Source organism: Camelus ferus, chromosome 12 (assembly GCF_009834535.1).
Source record: "Camelus ferus isolate YT-003-E chromosome 12, BCGSAC_Cfer_1.0, whole genome shotgun sequence".
In the NCBI taxonomy this organism is placed as follows: Eukaryota; Metazoa; Chordata; class Mammalia; order Artiodactyla; family Camelidae; genus Camelus; species Camelus ferus.
Genome location: NC_045707.1, coordinates 46,337,948 through 46,355,652, shown reverse-complemented (window position 1 = coordinate 46,355,652; position 17,705 = coordinate 46,337,948). Strand labels below are relative to the sequence as shown.

Sequence of the window (17,705 nt, the reverse complement as noted above, 5' to 3'; positions counted from 1 at the left end):
GCAAGACACATAATAGGCACTTGAATATTTATTAAACCAATGAATAGGATAAAGAAATTTTGCTTTAAATTGGAAGGATACAATTTCTCAAAGAAACCTTCAGGAATTATTTTTTTCAGATGAGAAAATAGGCCAAGAAAGGTTAAGTAACTTACTCAAGCCATGGTTGCCTGAATCAGAATTCTCTTTCCACAAAATCAGGGTGCCTATTAATTCATGCTTATTGATCTAAGCTCTTCATGAACCTCCAGAAGTAATATAAAAATGTTTTCTAGAGAGGAACTATTTCAACTTCATCCACCCTGCTCTGGGTGGCTGTATCAGTTGTGGAGAGCTCTGATGTTAATTACTATTTAATAGTTTTTCGGTCCAGAATAGACTAATCTTTAATTAAACCAGTCTTTTCACACATTCTTCATGTACCATAATTCAATGTGTATTTATCACACATCTCTACATGAAAAATGTGCAAGTTATAATTTGTTAGCACTCAGAAAATGTATACTTAATATCATATGCCCTTTCACTTTAACAATACCTCAAATGTCTGCCTTAACGTGACTCAGTTGAGAAAGACAGATTGAACACGAACGCTAGAGACAGGCACTGCAACATTATTGGGAAAATCCCTGTAGTCCAATGCTAATGTTCCCATTGGTTGCTATGCTATACTGCAATTGTGTTACTGGGCAACAACTCAGAAAAGAAGACAGCTAGCTCACTAAAAACAACTGAATCGAACCAAGATTTATAAAAGCACTCTGACACACAACTTTTTTATACCCTTAATTAAAGTAACTCTTTGTCACAAGTATGAGACACAGGATTCACAGTAAGACTATAAAAATTACCTAGAACTTATTTAAAGACATATTTTGAGAGCGATACATGCTTTCCAAAAGAGAATGGCTAGGTTTAGGTTTCTCCTATCTCTATGAATTTCAATCCAAAAGCAGTTTGAGGTTACAATATACAGAGAACAAATAACTGGACACTAGGTAACTTTAATTTCTTTCTTCCTGGATTACATCTCAGTTAAACTTAAAAAAAAAAAAAAAGTGCTAGATCACAGAATGTGTGATCTTTCCATGACCCAGAGAGGCAGCCCTGATGGAAAAAAGTAAAACTTAAGAAAATTGCTAATTTGTGAGGGCCAAATGAAAGTACTGACATAATTTCACAAGTTAAGTCTTTACCAGGTAAGAAGTAAAATGGAAAGGGGAAAGATGGGGAGATAGGGAGAGAGAAACGGAAGGAGGCAGGGAAGAGGAAAGGGTGAAAAAGAGTGGGGGTAAGTGTTTTTTAAAACCAAGATTCTACTAAAAGAACTAGGAAATTGACCAAACTCCCAAGCCCACTATGGAATAGTGCTAGCATTCCTGAGGGAGTCCTTACTGCTGATATTGTCATGGGAAATTCTCAAATATTCACTTTCTAGGAACAGAACCTTTACCTCTAATTCCAGTGAATACCCTCTCTTTAATCCCCTTTCTTATGGTTTATAGTTGCCCTTCCTCCTTCAGTTACTCTAAGATTCATTTTCACTACACTAGGGGAGGAGAGAAAAATGTAGAAACGCACATCCCTCATTCCTAATAGACATTTATTCAGCAACTTCTATTTGGAAGAGACTAAGGATACAGCTCATTGAGATGTGATGTCCTGCCCCTAAAGAGGTTACAATCTAGTTAAGAAGGTAAGACATACATAGATGGTCAAACAACACAATATAAAGTATCAAATGAGTACAACAGGCAAAATACATTCTATAGGCTTTCAGACGTGAAGGGGTTCAGAACATGTTACCCCAAAATATACTGCTTTGGTATAATAATTGAGTTTAAGGCACCTGAGAAACAGCAGATGCAAAAGGAGCACTCTGACCCTCAGTTTTCTTCTAGAAAGCAGGAGATAAAATTCCCACATGAAAGGTGCCCTCCCAGTACCAGGAGAAAGGCAGACATTCTATCACCAGAGACAGGGAAATCAAAGCCGAGAAATCTGTACAAACTCGTTAAATTAGCCCTCAACTTCCTGGTCACTTCTCCACAATTTGCCCCCTCCTAGTCCAAACCCCTTTGTCTTGTCAGTTTTCCACAAATTTATTATTTCTTTGACTATAAGATATAAAGATAGACCCTGACTTAAGACTTTCTTGACTTTAACATGGTGAGAAAGCAGTTTGCATTCAGTAGAAACTATACTTCAAATTTTTAATTTTGCTCTTTTCCCAGCCTACCAATATGCAGTACAATGCTCTCTCGTAATGCTGGACAGCAGCACCGCGTGCAGCTCCTCACAGTCAAGGGGGTCAAGAACTGATACACTTACAATCGTCCTGGACGCATACAACCATCCTGTTTTTCACTTTCAGTACAGTGTTCAATAAGTTACATGAGATACTCAACACTTTATTATAAAATAGGCTTTGTGTCAGATGATTTTGTCCAACTGTAGGCTGGTATAAGTGCTCCGAGCACATTTAAGGTAGACTAGGCTAAGCCGTGATATTTGGTAGATTAGGCATATTAAACGCATCCATTTACAATGGGGGTGCTAATCCCACTGTAAATTGAAGATCTGTAAAAGCTTCCTGCTCTGGTCACTTCTTCAGGTCTTCATTCTCCATGTACATGTAAAAAAATTATTTAAACTTGTATGCTTTTCTCCTATAAATCTATATTATGTCAATTAATTCTTAGGCCCAGCCAGAGACCCTAAGAGGGTACAGACTTTTTCCTCCCCTGCAGAGTTAAACTTCACAGAAAGGGTAAAATTTCAATTTTAGAAAAGAAGAAATCAGGTCAGGAAGGTGTAATGACATGCAGACTGGTAAGGAAGGGAGAAGGCACATAGCAGGCTGAGAGGATAGTGCATGAACAGTCTGGTCAGAGCACAGCTCTCCTATAAAGAACAAACTGGAAAAGGCAGAATGTGATGAGATTATTTGAAGAGTTCAGATTACGAAATGTGAACCTCAGTAGGAAAGAGTACTTCTATCAAATTTTTATATAGTTCATATAAACATCCCTGAAAAGTACACACAGAGTAGGCAACTTGAGAAACTTACTTACTGAACCTAATACATTATGTGTGACAAAGTTAAAGTAAAGCTCGTTTACATTAGGCACACTACCTAGAAAACACACACACGAAGAATTCTCACAGACTCACTAATCTTTCTGTTAAGATTTCATTCTTTCAAGCTTCCTGAACTAGAAGTTTCCAAGACAAAATGTTGACTTCTGATTTCTAAGGTTTTTAACACACATGAGTCATTCTTGATTTTTCTTCTTGACCAACTCTTGACTATTTCATTACTACAACATGAGCATGCAGGAAAGAAAAAGGAGGAGAGGACTAAAGTGAAGCCTACAGGTTTCCGAAATACAGTCAGGACATGATGTAAAGAAGATTAAATTTCAAGTTCCAATTCCCATTACTAATACTTTGATTTCAAATAATTCATTCAGTCTCAGTGTCTCAAATGTTCTCACTCGCTTTCTTACATATTTGAAAGGTTACTCCATTCAATATCACCAAAAAGTGCTCTAAAAACTAACTACAGGCATAACTCACTTCATTGCATGTGACTTCTTTATTGCACTTCATGAACAGTGCATTTTTTACATATCAGGCTGGTGGTAACCCTGTAATGTCATATGATAATTAGCATTTTTTTTAACAGTAAAGTATTTTTTAATTAAGGAATGTATTTTTTTAGACATAATGCTATTGCACACTTAATACGTTACACAATAGTGTAAATATAACTTTTACACGCACTGGGAAACAAACAAAAAATCTTACTTTATTGTACAACCAAACCCGCAATATCCTCTGAGGCATGCATGTACATGCCACGCAAACTGTTACCATTAAGGGTTTTAATGAGAAAAGAGTGAGGTTGTTGGCTGAACCAAGGTTTAAAAACCACCTGTGGACAATAATGCTCTATATTACCCTAAATTGGTACTACTCTATTATTTGAGAAAATTCCTGAATATAACCACACTTCAGCTGGTTAAAAAAGAAATACTCAAAGGAAGGGGACTACCGGACATACTCTGCCCCAAATAATCAAAGGCTAACTCATAACTATTTGCAACTCTCTAGAGAGTCCTATATGACTCTGAACTTTAAAGCATTCTAATAATTCTAAACAAAATGAGTTTGAAATCACAGCTTAATACAAAAGGTGAGTATGAACTCTAACAACCTAGAGGCTAAACCCATGCATTTAGAGAATTTTGTATCCAGATAATTGTAGGATAGATACATTTAATTATATTCTAGTTGAGTATTAGACTTGTTTACAGAGATGTTGCTTGGCAACAAGCAGCGCTTTAACAACCTACTCAGTTTCAGATATACTCAAGTATTCTGTGCTTACAGTTTGAACACATTATGAATTATATACTATGTATGAGAAACTAATAAGTTTCTTGTTATTCTAGACATCTTCGAGATTTTACTGAAATAGTTTCATCATTACAACTCGTGTGACCAAAGGCTTTTAAAATACTTGGCAGTGGGCATTCTTAAGAGCTAAGAGCCCATTTATTTTGGTCAAAAGTTGCACACTAAAGACATAGATTGTCCGTTTAAGCTCAGTATACACTCACATATCCTAATGTTATCCTTGTAATGACAGCCAAAATCGCCCCGAATAGTCTTCGGGGTCAAGGAAAACGGCAGCATAATTGTTTTTTCACAGAAATGAAACTGGAGGTACTCCACGTTTAGCCAATTTTTAAACCAGGGCTACCCAAGCATTACGCTAAAGTGCATCAAAAAGATCCATAAAGAGTTTCACGTGTACTTAATTGGCGACAGAACATTCTCACAACCTACATTTCTAACACCTGCTGCAACTGCTTTACAGGAAAAGTAACAACAGAAAAATTCAAGGGCAAGTTGTGAAGAAAAAAGCCATGAGTATCCCAAACTACGGACAAGATAGCGTTACGTACCTGACTCACACGGTCCTTGCAACCTGCGCGCAGAAAACTTAACAGTAACCGGTGTCTCGGCCGCACTCGCCACCGGGGGACACTTCCACAGCTCCAACCACGGGCACCCACGGCACTCTTCTAGCCGGGGCATTGGGGCCACGGGAAACAGTCTCGCACGCGGGGTGCTGGCCCAGCCCGCCACGCCTGACGAGGTCTCGGAGGCCGCTCGAAGCGCAGGCTGGAGGAGGAGCAGGAGCAGGCGAGCCGAGCGTGCCCCGCGGGCTCCCAACCCCAGGGGAAATGGGAGGTAGCCCGGGAGAACTCCGAGGGCCGAGAGGGAGGAGGCGGAGGTGGCGGTGGAGAAAAGCCCCGCTCCTCCTCGGTGGACAGGCCTTCTCAGGTCTGGGGGGGCCGGTGCTGACGTCCGGTCAGGAAGCCACCCTCGGCCCGCCGCCTGCCGCAACCTCAAACCCTGCGGCCGCCGTCTCGAGACCTAAAGGCGCGCGAAGCAGGAAGTCCCGCCCCCACGCCGACGTCACCGACGCCGCGGCCGCGGTCCGAGGCTGTTAGAGGGCGGAAGCTGGCGGACCGAGGCGGGAATCCCGGGGCTCGGGTGGCTCTCCGAGGGACACTGGAGGGCCGCAGAGATCCCCTGAGCCTAAGGGAGCGGACAGTCCGGGACCGCGCACTTGCTTCCGGGAGCCAGAGTGACGAGCGCGGTTGAGCGGGAAGCCGCTCTCCCTCTCCTTCTTCCCACGCAACATCTCCAGTCCTTTCCCCGTCTCGCGCTTCCCCATCCCTCTGCCGGCTCTTCCTACACTTTATTCTCTGAGACTGCGTTAGTGGTCCTGCCGCCACCCCCGCCTGCCTTCGTGCCCGACCGTACAGTCAGTGGGTCCCGAAGTCTCCTGCCTCCCACCTCAGCCGTGGGGCCTCATACCACGACTGGGGAGCCGGCGCGGCTCGCAGACAGGGAACGGCCAGGTCAGGACCAGGGCCCAGACGCGAATCTTTCCCCGCAGCCGCCCCAATCTTTTCGCATAGTTAACCTCAGATTCAGGGCCCACTGGGGTAGCATTGTGAACGATTTGTCTTTAGTTTGTAAACTAGAGTTGGAAGACAGTTACTAGCTTTTGACAACGTCAGTTACATGCCGAGAGCTGAAATAAAGTAGGGTTTCAGCCTTTCAGAAGAGGAGGTAGGAGAAATAGGCACGCTCCCTTCTCCCACGTTTGTTCTGTGTCTTGGTTGGGTTTTGACTCTCACTACCATGTGGAGTGCAGCTTATTCCCCACCCCACTCCCCCTGCCCCCGCCCCCGCCCTAGGTAGGGTAACATTTTCGGGCTCTAGTTATGATTAGAAAGACAACTGAGATAGGAGCTTTTTGTTGAAATGAGGAAAGAGGAGCTATTAGATGGGACAGTGAGTTGGGTAATGGAATGTTAATGGATGGGTCACGTAGATGTGGGAGAGATCAGTGAACAGAATATAGAATCCAGAAATAAAACTGCTGTGTACGTAAGAGTGTTTAATATGATAATAACTCACATCTACTGAACACTTAACCTGAAAAAGGGCTCCAGTAGTTGATACGTTATCTTGTTTAACTCTCTGTAACATAGATGCAATTATTATCTTGATTTTACAATGTCAGCCAGAGCTATAACTGGTAAATGTTGAAGTCAGGCAGTCTGACTCCAGAAGTCTCAGTGGTATCAGTAAACTATATGCTACAAATCATTGGTCAGTGGGAAAGAGATTATCTGAGGAATACTAAACATTGGGGACAGGTTTTGCATATTTTTAATTTGTTAAATAAATACCAGATGAATCAAGAATTTAAATGTGAAGAATGAAGCCATAAAAATACTACAAGAAAATCAAAGTGACTTATCTTTATAATCTTGAGCTGAGAAAGGCTTTTTCTAAGTATGAAGCAAGAACCAGAAACCATAAAAGAAAAAAGTTGATAAAAGTTAACCACATCAAGATTCTAATCTACACATAAAGTCGTAACATACACATAAATAATAACCAGTGGAAAATAAATGTGTATCATGTGAAAAAAGAATGAAAAACTTTCCAAATACACAAAAAGCTCATAGAATATCCATTGTAAAACTCAACACTATAAGTTAAATTGTCAAAGGATATCAATAAGACATTCCTAAACCAAGAAAAAAGAACATGTAATTAACAGATGAAAAGATGTCCAGACATCCTTTTTGTCTATCAGTGTAGATAGTGAAATGGACATACAATTACCGTCATGCATTATTGGTGTGAAACTGAAATTGGTACACCCTTATTTACCAAAATTTAACATAAGCATTAGCCTTTGCCCCAACAATTTTATTTCCTAGTTATTTGCTCTAAAGAAAATAAAAAGTTTACAACGATGTTCCTCACTCCCTTTTTATAATAGGTGCTTCTAGAAAAAACATAGCTACCTCACTAGGACACTAGTTAAATATATTCTGATACTTACATACAATGAAATACCCTTGAGCCATTAAAAACTAGGAGGTAAATCTCTTTATTTACATGAAAGTATGCCCAAGGTATATAGGGGTTTTTTCCCTCAAAAAAGCAGAATGCAGTTTAGCATGAACAGTGTCAGCCCAACATAAGTAAGTGTGTGTGTAATGTGAATGTAAGTATAAAAAGATTAGGAAGGATGTTGGACAGAATGCAACTGATTTTTATTTTATCTTTTGGACTTTTCTATGTTGTTTGAATTTTTTATGATGAATATATCATTTTTACAAAAACAAAATTGTGTTTTAATTAAAAATATGCCAGTGAAAGTTCACTACAGACCCTCACAGGTGGATAGCCAATGTGAAGTAATTGTATTTGGGATCTAAATCTCAGCTTTTTAAGTGTCCAAGATTTGATTACATTAATTTGCCTAGAGTTGAGCAATCTAATCTGTCACTTGGACATCATGATTCTGACTCCCCAGATTGGACTGGGTATCCTTCCTATTTGCTCTCTCTGTGCCTCTCATAGTCTTTGACACACTGAACTGTAATTCCTTCTGTCACTATTTACTCCTACCACATACACACACATCCTTTTTCTGCCATATGTTATGTGTTTATTTCCCTCAATTCATTTTCTGTCATATACTTTATTTTTGTGTGCAGAAGTTTTCATTTTAATGTAATTATACAGATACTAAAGAGATAATTTCACAACTTTATGCCAGTAAATTTAACTTAAGTGAAATGGACACATTCCCTTAAAAACACCAAAAAAAAAAAAAAAAAAGAAGAAGAAGAAGAAAAGAAAATCTAATTATCCCAAAATCTATGAAAGACATTGAATTTGTAATCAAAAACCTTCCCACGAAGAAAACTCCAGGCCCAGAAGGCTTCACCTGTAAATTTTGTCAGGCATTTAAAAAAGTTAAAATACCATTCCTAAACTATTCCACAAAGTAGAGCAAGAAGGAACACTTCCAAACTAATTTTATAAGGCGAAAATAATCCTGATACCAAAAGGAGACTTGACAAGGATATTTTACAAGAAAATTACAAATCAATATCTCATGAATATAGATTTTTTTTATTCTTAATGAAATATTGGCAAATTGAAACTTGGAATATAGAGGATAAGATATGACCAGAGAAAATGAGTTAACACTACATTCACCACATTAACAGAATGAAAAACAAAATGATAGTCTCAATAGATGCCAAAAAAGCATCTGACAGAATTCAAAATTCATTCATGTTAAAAACTCTCAGCAACCTGGGAATAGAAGGGAACTTCCTCAGTATGATAACATCTTTGAAAAATATAATGGTGAAATACTTTTCCCCTATAATCAAGAACAACATAAGAAGGTCTACGCTCAACACTTCTATTGAGAATGATACTGCAAGTCTCAATGCAATGATCCAATAAGAAGCATAAACACTGGAAAGACTTGGACTTCCTTATTGCAAAACTTATAACAAAACTATATAATCAAGACAGTGCTGTACTACCAAAAACATACATAAATATAGATCAGTGGACTAGAATTCACAGGCCAGAAATAAAACCTTACATTTATCATCAATTGTCTTTGTACAAAGGTGACAAGACAATTCAATGGGGGAAAGAATAGTCTTTTCAATAACTGGTACTGGGAAAACTAGATAACTACATGGAAAAGAATGAACGTGGACCTCTACCTCACACTCTGTACAAATTTTGAATCAAAGATCCAAATGTAAGGGCTAAAACTATAAAACTCTTAGGAAGAAACATAGCCATAAATCTTCATGACAATTTATTAGGTAACAGTTTCTTAGATGTGACACCAGAACACAAACAAAGGAAAAAAAGATAAATTTCACTTCATCAGAACTAAAAAGCTGCTTTAAAGAACACTATCAAGAATGTGAAAAGATAACCTACAGAACAGGAGAAAATATTTGAAAATCATACCTGATAAGGGACTTGAATTCAAGGTATATAAAGAATGCTTAAAATTGAACAATAAAAAGACAACCCAATTTAAAAGTAAACAAAGGATTTGAATAGAGATTTCGCCAAAGAAGGTATACAAATGGCAAATATGCACATGAGAAGTGATCAACATCATTTGTCATTAGGGAAATACAAATTAAAACCACAAAGAGACACCACTTTATACCCACCAGTATGGGTATAATCAAAAAATGGACAGTAACAAGTGTTAGTAAGGCTGTAGAGAAACTGGAACCTTCATATCTCTGTGATGAGAATGTAAAATGGTGATTTGGGAATGGTTTGTCAGTTTCAAGAAGTTACATATAGAGTTACTGTATAACCCAACAGTTCTATGTGAATGGAAACTTATGTTCACACAAAAGCTTGTACACAGATATACATAGTCACATTATTCATAATAACCCAAAAGTAGAAACAACCCAAATGTCCAACAAGTAATAAATGAATAAACAAAACATACTATAATCTTTGTAATGGAATATTATTCAGCCATAAAAAGGAATGAAATACTGACTCCTGATACCACCTGGTGAACCCTGAACACATTATATGCTAAGTGAAAGACACATATTTTATAATTCCATTTATATGAAATGCAGAATAGGCAAATTGATAGGGAAAGAAAATAGAAGTTGTTAGGGGATGAGGATGGGGACAATGGGAAGTGACTACTAATGAGTATGAGGTTTATATTTGGAGTGAAGAAAATAGTCAAATTAGTGGTGAGGATTGCATAGCTTTGTGAACATACTAAAAACCACTGAACTGTACACTTGAAAAGGGTGAATTTTATGGTATATGGATTATATCAATAAAAAATTAGAAGTAAAACTATATTCACAGGCAACATGGTTATATACTTGAGAAAAGCATATGGAATATACAAGAGAGCTACTAGAACTAATAAATTAATAAAGCAAGTCATAGGAAACAGGATCAATATACAAAAATCAATTCTACTTCTATGTACCAGCAACAAAAATTGGGAAATGAAATTGAAAACAACACCATTTATAATGTATCCAAAACATCAGAAACCTAGGAATAAACTTAAGATATGTATAACACCTCTGTATTGAAAAAAACCACAAAACATAGCTGAAGAAAAAATGTTAAATTTAAATGGAGGAAAAAAACCCCATCATATTCATGAATGGTAAAACTCTATCACTAAGCTGTCCATTCTTCCTAAATTGATTTGTAGATTCATCCCAATCCTTATCAAAATTCCAGAAAGCTTTTCATCAAGACATAGATAATTCTAAAATTTATCTAAAAAGGTGAAAGGTCTAAAATAGCCAAAACAATCCTGAAAAACAATAAAGCTGGAAGACTTTACCTGATTTCAAGCCTTCTATAAAGTTACAATAAGCAAGACTGTTATTTGCATAAGGATAGGCTAGTAAATAAACAAATTTGACTCTAGAAATAGACCCACACATATAGTCATTTCATCTTTTACAAAAGCAATTAAATGGTGAAAGAAAATTTTTTTCTAACAAACATTGCTAAAACAATTGGATATCTATTTGTTAGAAAAAAAAGCTTCAGCCCTATTTCACTCCATACACAAAAATTAATTAAAATGACTCATAGGCCTATTATAAAACCCAGATACCTAAAACTTCTAGAAGAAAAAATAGAAGAGCATCTTTATAACTTTGGAGGAGGCAAATATTTCTTGCATATGAAACACAAGACACTAATCCTAAAGGAAAAATTTGACAAATTAGACTTAATCAAAATTTAAATTTCTATTCTTCAAAGAGAGCATTATGCTACAGACTGGGAAATATTCACTGCAATTATATCTAGCAATTGTATCAAGAATATAAAAAGAACTCTAAGTTAACAATAAAAATTAAGGTATGAACTATAACTCATTTAAGATGATTACATCTCAACAAAGTGGGTATAGAAGGAACATACCTAAATGTGATAAAAAGCGTATATGATAAGCTCACAGCTAACATCATACTGAACAGTGAAAAGTTGAAAGCTTTTCCTGTAAGATTAGGAATGAGACAAGGATGCTCACTCTTACTAGTTTTATTCAACATAGTTTTGGAATATACAAGAGAGCTACTAGCCAGAGCAATTAGACAAAGAAAAGAAAGAATATTATGTATAAAAATATAACATATCATAATTGTAGTAATTATATTAATTCTTAAGAATATATATGGAAAACCCTAAAGATTCCACCAATAAACTTAGAACCAGTAACAAATTTAATAAAGTTGTAGAATAAAAAATCAATATGCAGAAATTGGTTGCATTTCTGTACACTGATGAACTATCAGAAAGAGAAATTAGGAAAATAATCCCATTAACAATTGCATCAAAAAAAATAAATACCTAGGAGTAAATTCAACCAAGGAGGTGAAAGATCTGTACACTGAAAACTATAAGACATCAATGAAAGAAATCAGAGAATATACAAATAAATAAAAAGATATTCTATGCTTATGGGTTGGAAGAATATTAGTAAAATGTCCATACTACCCAAAGCAATCTACAGATTCAATACAATCCCTATCAAAATTCCAATGGCATTTTTCAGATATAGAACAAGCAATCCTAAATTTGTATAGAACCACAAAAGACCCCAAATACCTAAAGCTATCTTGAGAAAGAACAAATCTGGAGGCATCATGCTTCCTGATTTCAAACAAAGCTATAGTCATCAAAATATTATGATATTGGCATAAAAACAGACACATAGATCAATGGAACAGAAATAGAAACCCCAGAAATAAACCCACATGTAAATGGCCAATTACAACAAAGGAGCTGAGAATATACAATGGAGAAAAGACAGTCTCCTCAATAGTTTTGGGAAAACTGGATAGACACATGCAAAAGAATGAAACTGAACTGCTATCTTACACCATACACAAAAACTAATTCAAAATGGACTAAAGATTTGATTGTCGTGTACCCTAAAGGATAGCTTGATCCTGGATAGTCAAGCTTCTGGGCCTTGGTTGGAGGAGCTCTGGTCACCTGCTGCTAATCCTCAGTATAACAGAATCCTGTCTCTGGTGAGTTGTTGCCTCTATCTCAAGTGGCCCTTTCACACAAGGCAGCAATAAGAGCTCCTAAAAGGACAGAGTGCTGGGTCTCCCCTGAGTTTACCAAATAGTCTGTGTAAATGATTTGAACCTGTTAATAAAAACCTGCTTAATTAAAAATAAAAAGACTTGAATGTAAAATCTAAAGCCATAAAACTCCTAGAAGAAAACATAGGCGGTAAGCTCCTTGACATGAATCTTGGCAATGGTTTTTTTTGGATTTGACACCAAAAGAAAAGGCAACAAAGGAAAAATAAGTGAGTGATATTACATCAAACTAAAATGCTTTTTTGCACAGCAAAGGAAGTCATCAACAAAATGAAAAGGCAACCTGCTGAAGGGGAGAAAATATTTGCAAATCATATATCCAATAAGGGGTTAATATCCAAAATATAAAAGAACCCACACAACTTAATAGCAGAAAAACAATACAGTTAAAACTGGGCAGAGACACAGTGGTGACTGTAGCTAATAATATTGTATCGCACATTTGAAAGTTGCTAAGAGAGTAAATATTAAAAGTTCTCATACAAGGGAAAAAAATTTTTATATAACTATGTATGGTGACAGACGTTAACTAGACTTATTGTGGTGATCATTTCATAATTATATAAATTCCCAATCATGTTGTACACCTGAAACTAATATAATGTATTTCAACTGTATGTCAATAAGAATTTTTGGGAAAAAAAAAAGATAGTAGCAAAGGCTTGAACAGACCTTTTATGAGATATACAAATGGCTGATAACACATGAAAAAGTGCTCAATATCTTTAGTCATCAAGTAAATGCAAATTACAGCCACAATGAGATTCCATCTCACATGCAGTACCGTGGCTAAACTCAAAGTCTAATAAAAACGCAAATATTAGTGAGGATTTAAAGCAGCTAGAACTAATACACTGCTACAGTGTACTAATACATTGTGAGTGCAAAATAGTACAATCACCTTGGAAAACTGCTTGACAACTTGTTTATAGTTAAATATTCATCTAACATATTCATGACCCAAGCAGTTTCCCTTAGTTACCAAAGAGAAATAAAAATACAAGTTCAAAAAAAAAACTCACACAAAGAAAGTTTAAAGAAACCTTATTTATAATAACTAAAAACTAAAACAACCCAAATGTACATCAACAGGAGCATAGATGAGCAAATTATATATTTACACAGTAAAATACAATACAACAATAAAAAGGAATTGCCAATATGCCTAACAACATGGATAAATCTCACAGATATTTTGGTAAAATAAGAAGCCAGGCACAGCAGAGTACATGTTGTATGGTTCTATTTACGCGAAATCCAAGAAAGACAATACTAATCTGGTTTTAGAAATCTAAACGTGGCTGCAGAGGACAATGACAGGAGGGATACAAGGAAACTTTCTGGGGTGATGGAAAGGATCTATATTTTGTTTTGAGTGGTGGTCACAGAGGTATACATACAGCTGTCAAACTTACCAAAAGAACATCAGAACAAAGTTGAAGGACTGAGGCTACCTGACTTCAAGGCTTACTATAAAGCTACAGTAATCAAGACACTATAGTATTGGCAAAATAACAGACAAATAGATCAGTGCAATAGGATAGAGAGCCCAGAAACAGACCTCCATAAATTTAGTCAGATGATTTTTGACAAAGGAGCAAAGGCATTACAATGGAGCAAAGATAGTTACTTCAACAAATGCTGCTAAACAACTAGACGTTCACATGGAAAAATATGATTCTAGACACAACCCTTACACCTGTAGCAAAACTTAACTCAAAATGGATAATGTAAAACACAAAACTATATAACTCCTAAAAGATAATATAGGAGAAAACCTAGATGACATGGGGTGTATTAATGCCTTTTTCAAAGTTTACTTATTTACTTGTTTATTTTTAACTAAAGTATAACTGGCCTACAACATTATGTTATTTCTAGGTGCACAACACAGTGGTTACATTACAAAAGTGGTCACCACCATAAGTCTGGTTACCATCTGTCACCATACAAAGTTATTACAATATTATTGACTACATTCCCCATGTTATACATTTCACCCTCATGATTCATTTATTTTGTAACTGGTGATGCCTTTTTAGATACAACACCAGACATCATCCATGAAAGAGGTAATTGATAAGTTGGACTTCATTAAAATAAAAAACTATGCTCTGCAAAAAAAAAAAAACAATGTCAAGAGAATTAGAAAACAAGATACAGACTGCAGAAAATATTTTTGCAAAAGATACTTGATAAAGGACTGTTATCCAAAATATACAAAGAACTCTTAAAACTCAATAATCATAAACAATCTGATTTTAAAATGGGCCAAAAACCTTAACAGACACTTCAACAAGGATGATAAACAGATGGCAAATAAGCATGTGAAAAGATGTTCCACATCATAAGTCACCAGTGAGATACATTATACACTTATTAGAATGGCCAAAATTCAGAACACTGATAACATCAAATGGTGGCAAGGATATAGAGCAACAAGAACTCTCATCCATTCATTGCTGGTGGAATGCAAAATGGTATAATCTCTTCAGAAGACAGTTATTTGGTTTCTCAGAAAACTAAAAAACTCTTACTGTATGATCTAGCAATTGCACTTTCTGCTATTTACCCAAAGGGGTCAGAAACTTACGTCCACATGAAAACCTACCCAGAGATGTTTTAGTAGCTTTATTCATAATCACCAAAATTTGGAAGCAACCAAGATATCATTCAGCAGGTGAACTGATCAACTATGGTACATCCAGACAATGGAATCCAGACAAGAAATGAGCTATCAAGCTGTGAAAAGATATGGAGGAACCTTAAATAAATATTTACTAAGTGAAAGAAGCCAGTCTGAAAAGGCTACGTACTGTACGATTCTACAAAAGGCAAAACTGGAGACAAAGATCAGTGGTTGCCAGATTGGTGGTGGGGCTGGGAGAGATGAACAGGCAGAGCACAGAGAATTTTTAGAACAGTGAAAGTATTTTGTATGATATTATAATGATGGATTATGTTATTATACATTTGTCCAAACCCATAGAATGTACAACACCCAGAGTGAACCCTGAGGTAAATTATGGACTTTGGGTGATTGTGAGGTGTCAATGTGAGTTCATCCTTGGTTAAAAAAAAAAAAGGACCATTCTGGTAAATGATGTTGATAATGGGGGAGGATATGCCTGTGTGGAGCAGGGAGGGTATATGGGAAATCTCTATACCTTCATCTCAATTTTGTTGTAAACCTAAAACTGTTCTTTAAAAAAAAAAAAAAGGTCTTTTTGAAAAATGAACATCTAAGGTGTGTGCATTTTATACTATTTATATTATTTAATTATACCACAATAAAATACATATTTTTAAATGCTAATAAAGATGATTCCTTTCTATTAACTGAAATACCAGTGTCTGCTGGTAAAGTCCATTTCTTCCTGATACCAAGATGACTGAGAAATCTAACTAGTAATCAGAAAGTTACTAGGTGAACCCATATTCAGAGCAAAGGAAAGTATATGGTCCTGAGGGGTAAATCAAAATTTCAGAAAAGCCTGATGAACTGTCAAGCAACAACAATCATGTTTGTTTACTATGGCAGATAAATGAAAGAAATAATTGCTACAAATATGAAGGCTTTGATATCATGGAGCTAACAAAGTCCACATTATATATACATAAGTGGAATAATTAGGAACCTTATTTTGTTTTTATAAGTTTACATTTTAAATGAGAAAAAGTGAGGACATGTGGAGTGTTTGAGTAAGAAAGAATGCTTTAGGATATGGGAATTCTTTTAATAAAAAGCAGGCATTCCAGTATTGCTTCTCACCTTTAATACTTGTTGCCAAAGCTAGAAATAATGTAAGAGGAATAAACTTGTATTTCAGAATGTCAAGGAAAAAAGTTATATGTCATATGGCTCAGCGGTAGACAAAACTATTTTTGTCGTCTTAAAATTTCACATACCTTCTCCTCTCTTTTTCTATTTCTCTTTCATCATTCTACTTTTCTTTCCTTCATATTCTCTGTCTTTCAATCTATTCATTTGTTCTCTCTTTCCTCCTCTGGATCAGGTTTTTAAACCTTAGTTTCATGACTGACCTCCTAACGAGTCATTTTAGACACTTTTTTCCCCAATTTCCTCCCCTACCCACTATAGGATCTAAAACTATGGATATCATGTGTACCCCTTTATGTGGTGTGGCTCTTTGGAGGGCCACAAACCATTGTAATTTCTAAGGTTTTTGCCCGTTGAGAATGCATGCTCCAGATAATAAGCTCTTGGAGGGGAAGGATTATGTTCGGTTTACTGTTGTATGTTCTGTGCTTAATATATAATGCTTGGGACATAGTAGGCAATAGATAAATATATTAGATGAATATGTATGAATTAAAAGTGAAAATGATCTTGGCTACAAACTTATCGGTCAACTAAACTAAAATTCTTGAATCTTTTTCAGACAATGCTGTCTGTCTACTACTGACTACTCCACAATCCGTCCACATTCCAAGAATGTCTTCCTGAGACCATATCCTTGTGACTTGATGGAAACTTGGAAAGCACTCTAATCACAAAAGCAGTCCTTTTGGAGCCAATTCCAAGGGTGGGTTACTTATACAGGGAGCTAATTTCGTCTGTCATAACTGGTTTTTCTCCCCAGCTTCAGTTTCAGAAAGTGGTCATTTCCTACATTTTTCTGTAAATTCTGAGGCTATACAGCCTCTTTGGTACTTAAAACCCACTATTCAGAAAGCTTATCGGTTTCCACTGAGGTCCAAGAATTAGATAAGAGAATGAAAAGAAGGTAAAGGCACTGTAGGAGAGGGAGAAAAGAAACAGAAGTCATTAAACTTTTCTGTTTCTTCATTGTTTTATCTCTAAGAGCCCTTCCAGCTCTAAAATTTTGTGATCTTGATGATTATGCTCTGAGGGAGTGGTTCTCAACAGAAGTATTTTATCAATCTTGTAAAGGTATCATTAGTCACCTCAGGATTGGGGGGACAGTACTACCAGCATTTGTGGATGAGGACAGGGATGCTAAACATCCTGCAATACATAGGACTTTGGTCAGTTCAGGTCCTTGAAAGAGCAGATGCCAAGACAAATCAGATGTGCAAGAGATTTACTGGAGGAAAGAGCTATTAAGAACAAAATAAAGAGGAAGCAGTAGGCCAGGAGTGCCTTCAGACTGATTCTGC

At 36.4% G+C, this 17,705-nt stretch overlaps 1 protein-coding gene across 10 annotated transcripts in view; it reads right to left on the bottom strand.

Annotated features, from left to right (window-relative positions):
* Positions 1-17,705, bottom strand: part of CEP83 (centrosomal protein 83) — a 156,889-nt gene that overhangs the window by 102,226 nt on the left and 36,958 nt on the right. For 5 of the 10 annotated variants that reach the window (XR_004324731.1, XR_004324732.1, XR_004324729.1 and 2 more), the window contains exon 1: positions 4,974-5,985. The exons of 1 other annotated variant lie outside the window; for it this stretch is intronic. The gene's annotated coding sequence lies outside the window, so the exon portion shown is untranslated. Of the gene's footprint in view, positions 1-4,973; positions 6,054-17,705 lie in introns of those variants that run through there. 4 more of the 10 variants (XR_001365296.2, XR_004324734.1, XR_004324733.1 and 1 more) reach the window with 4 other exon arrangements.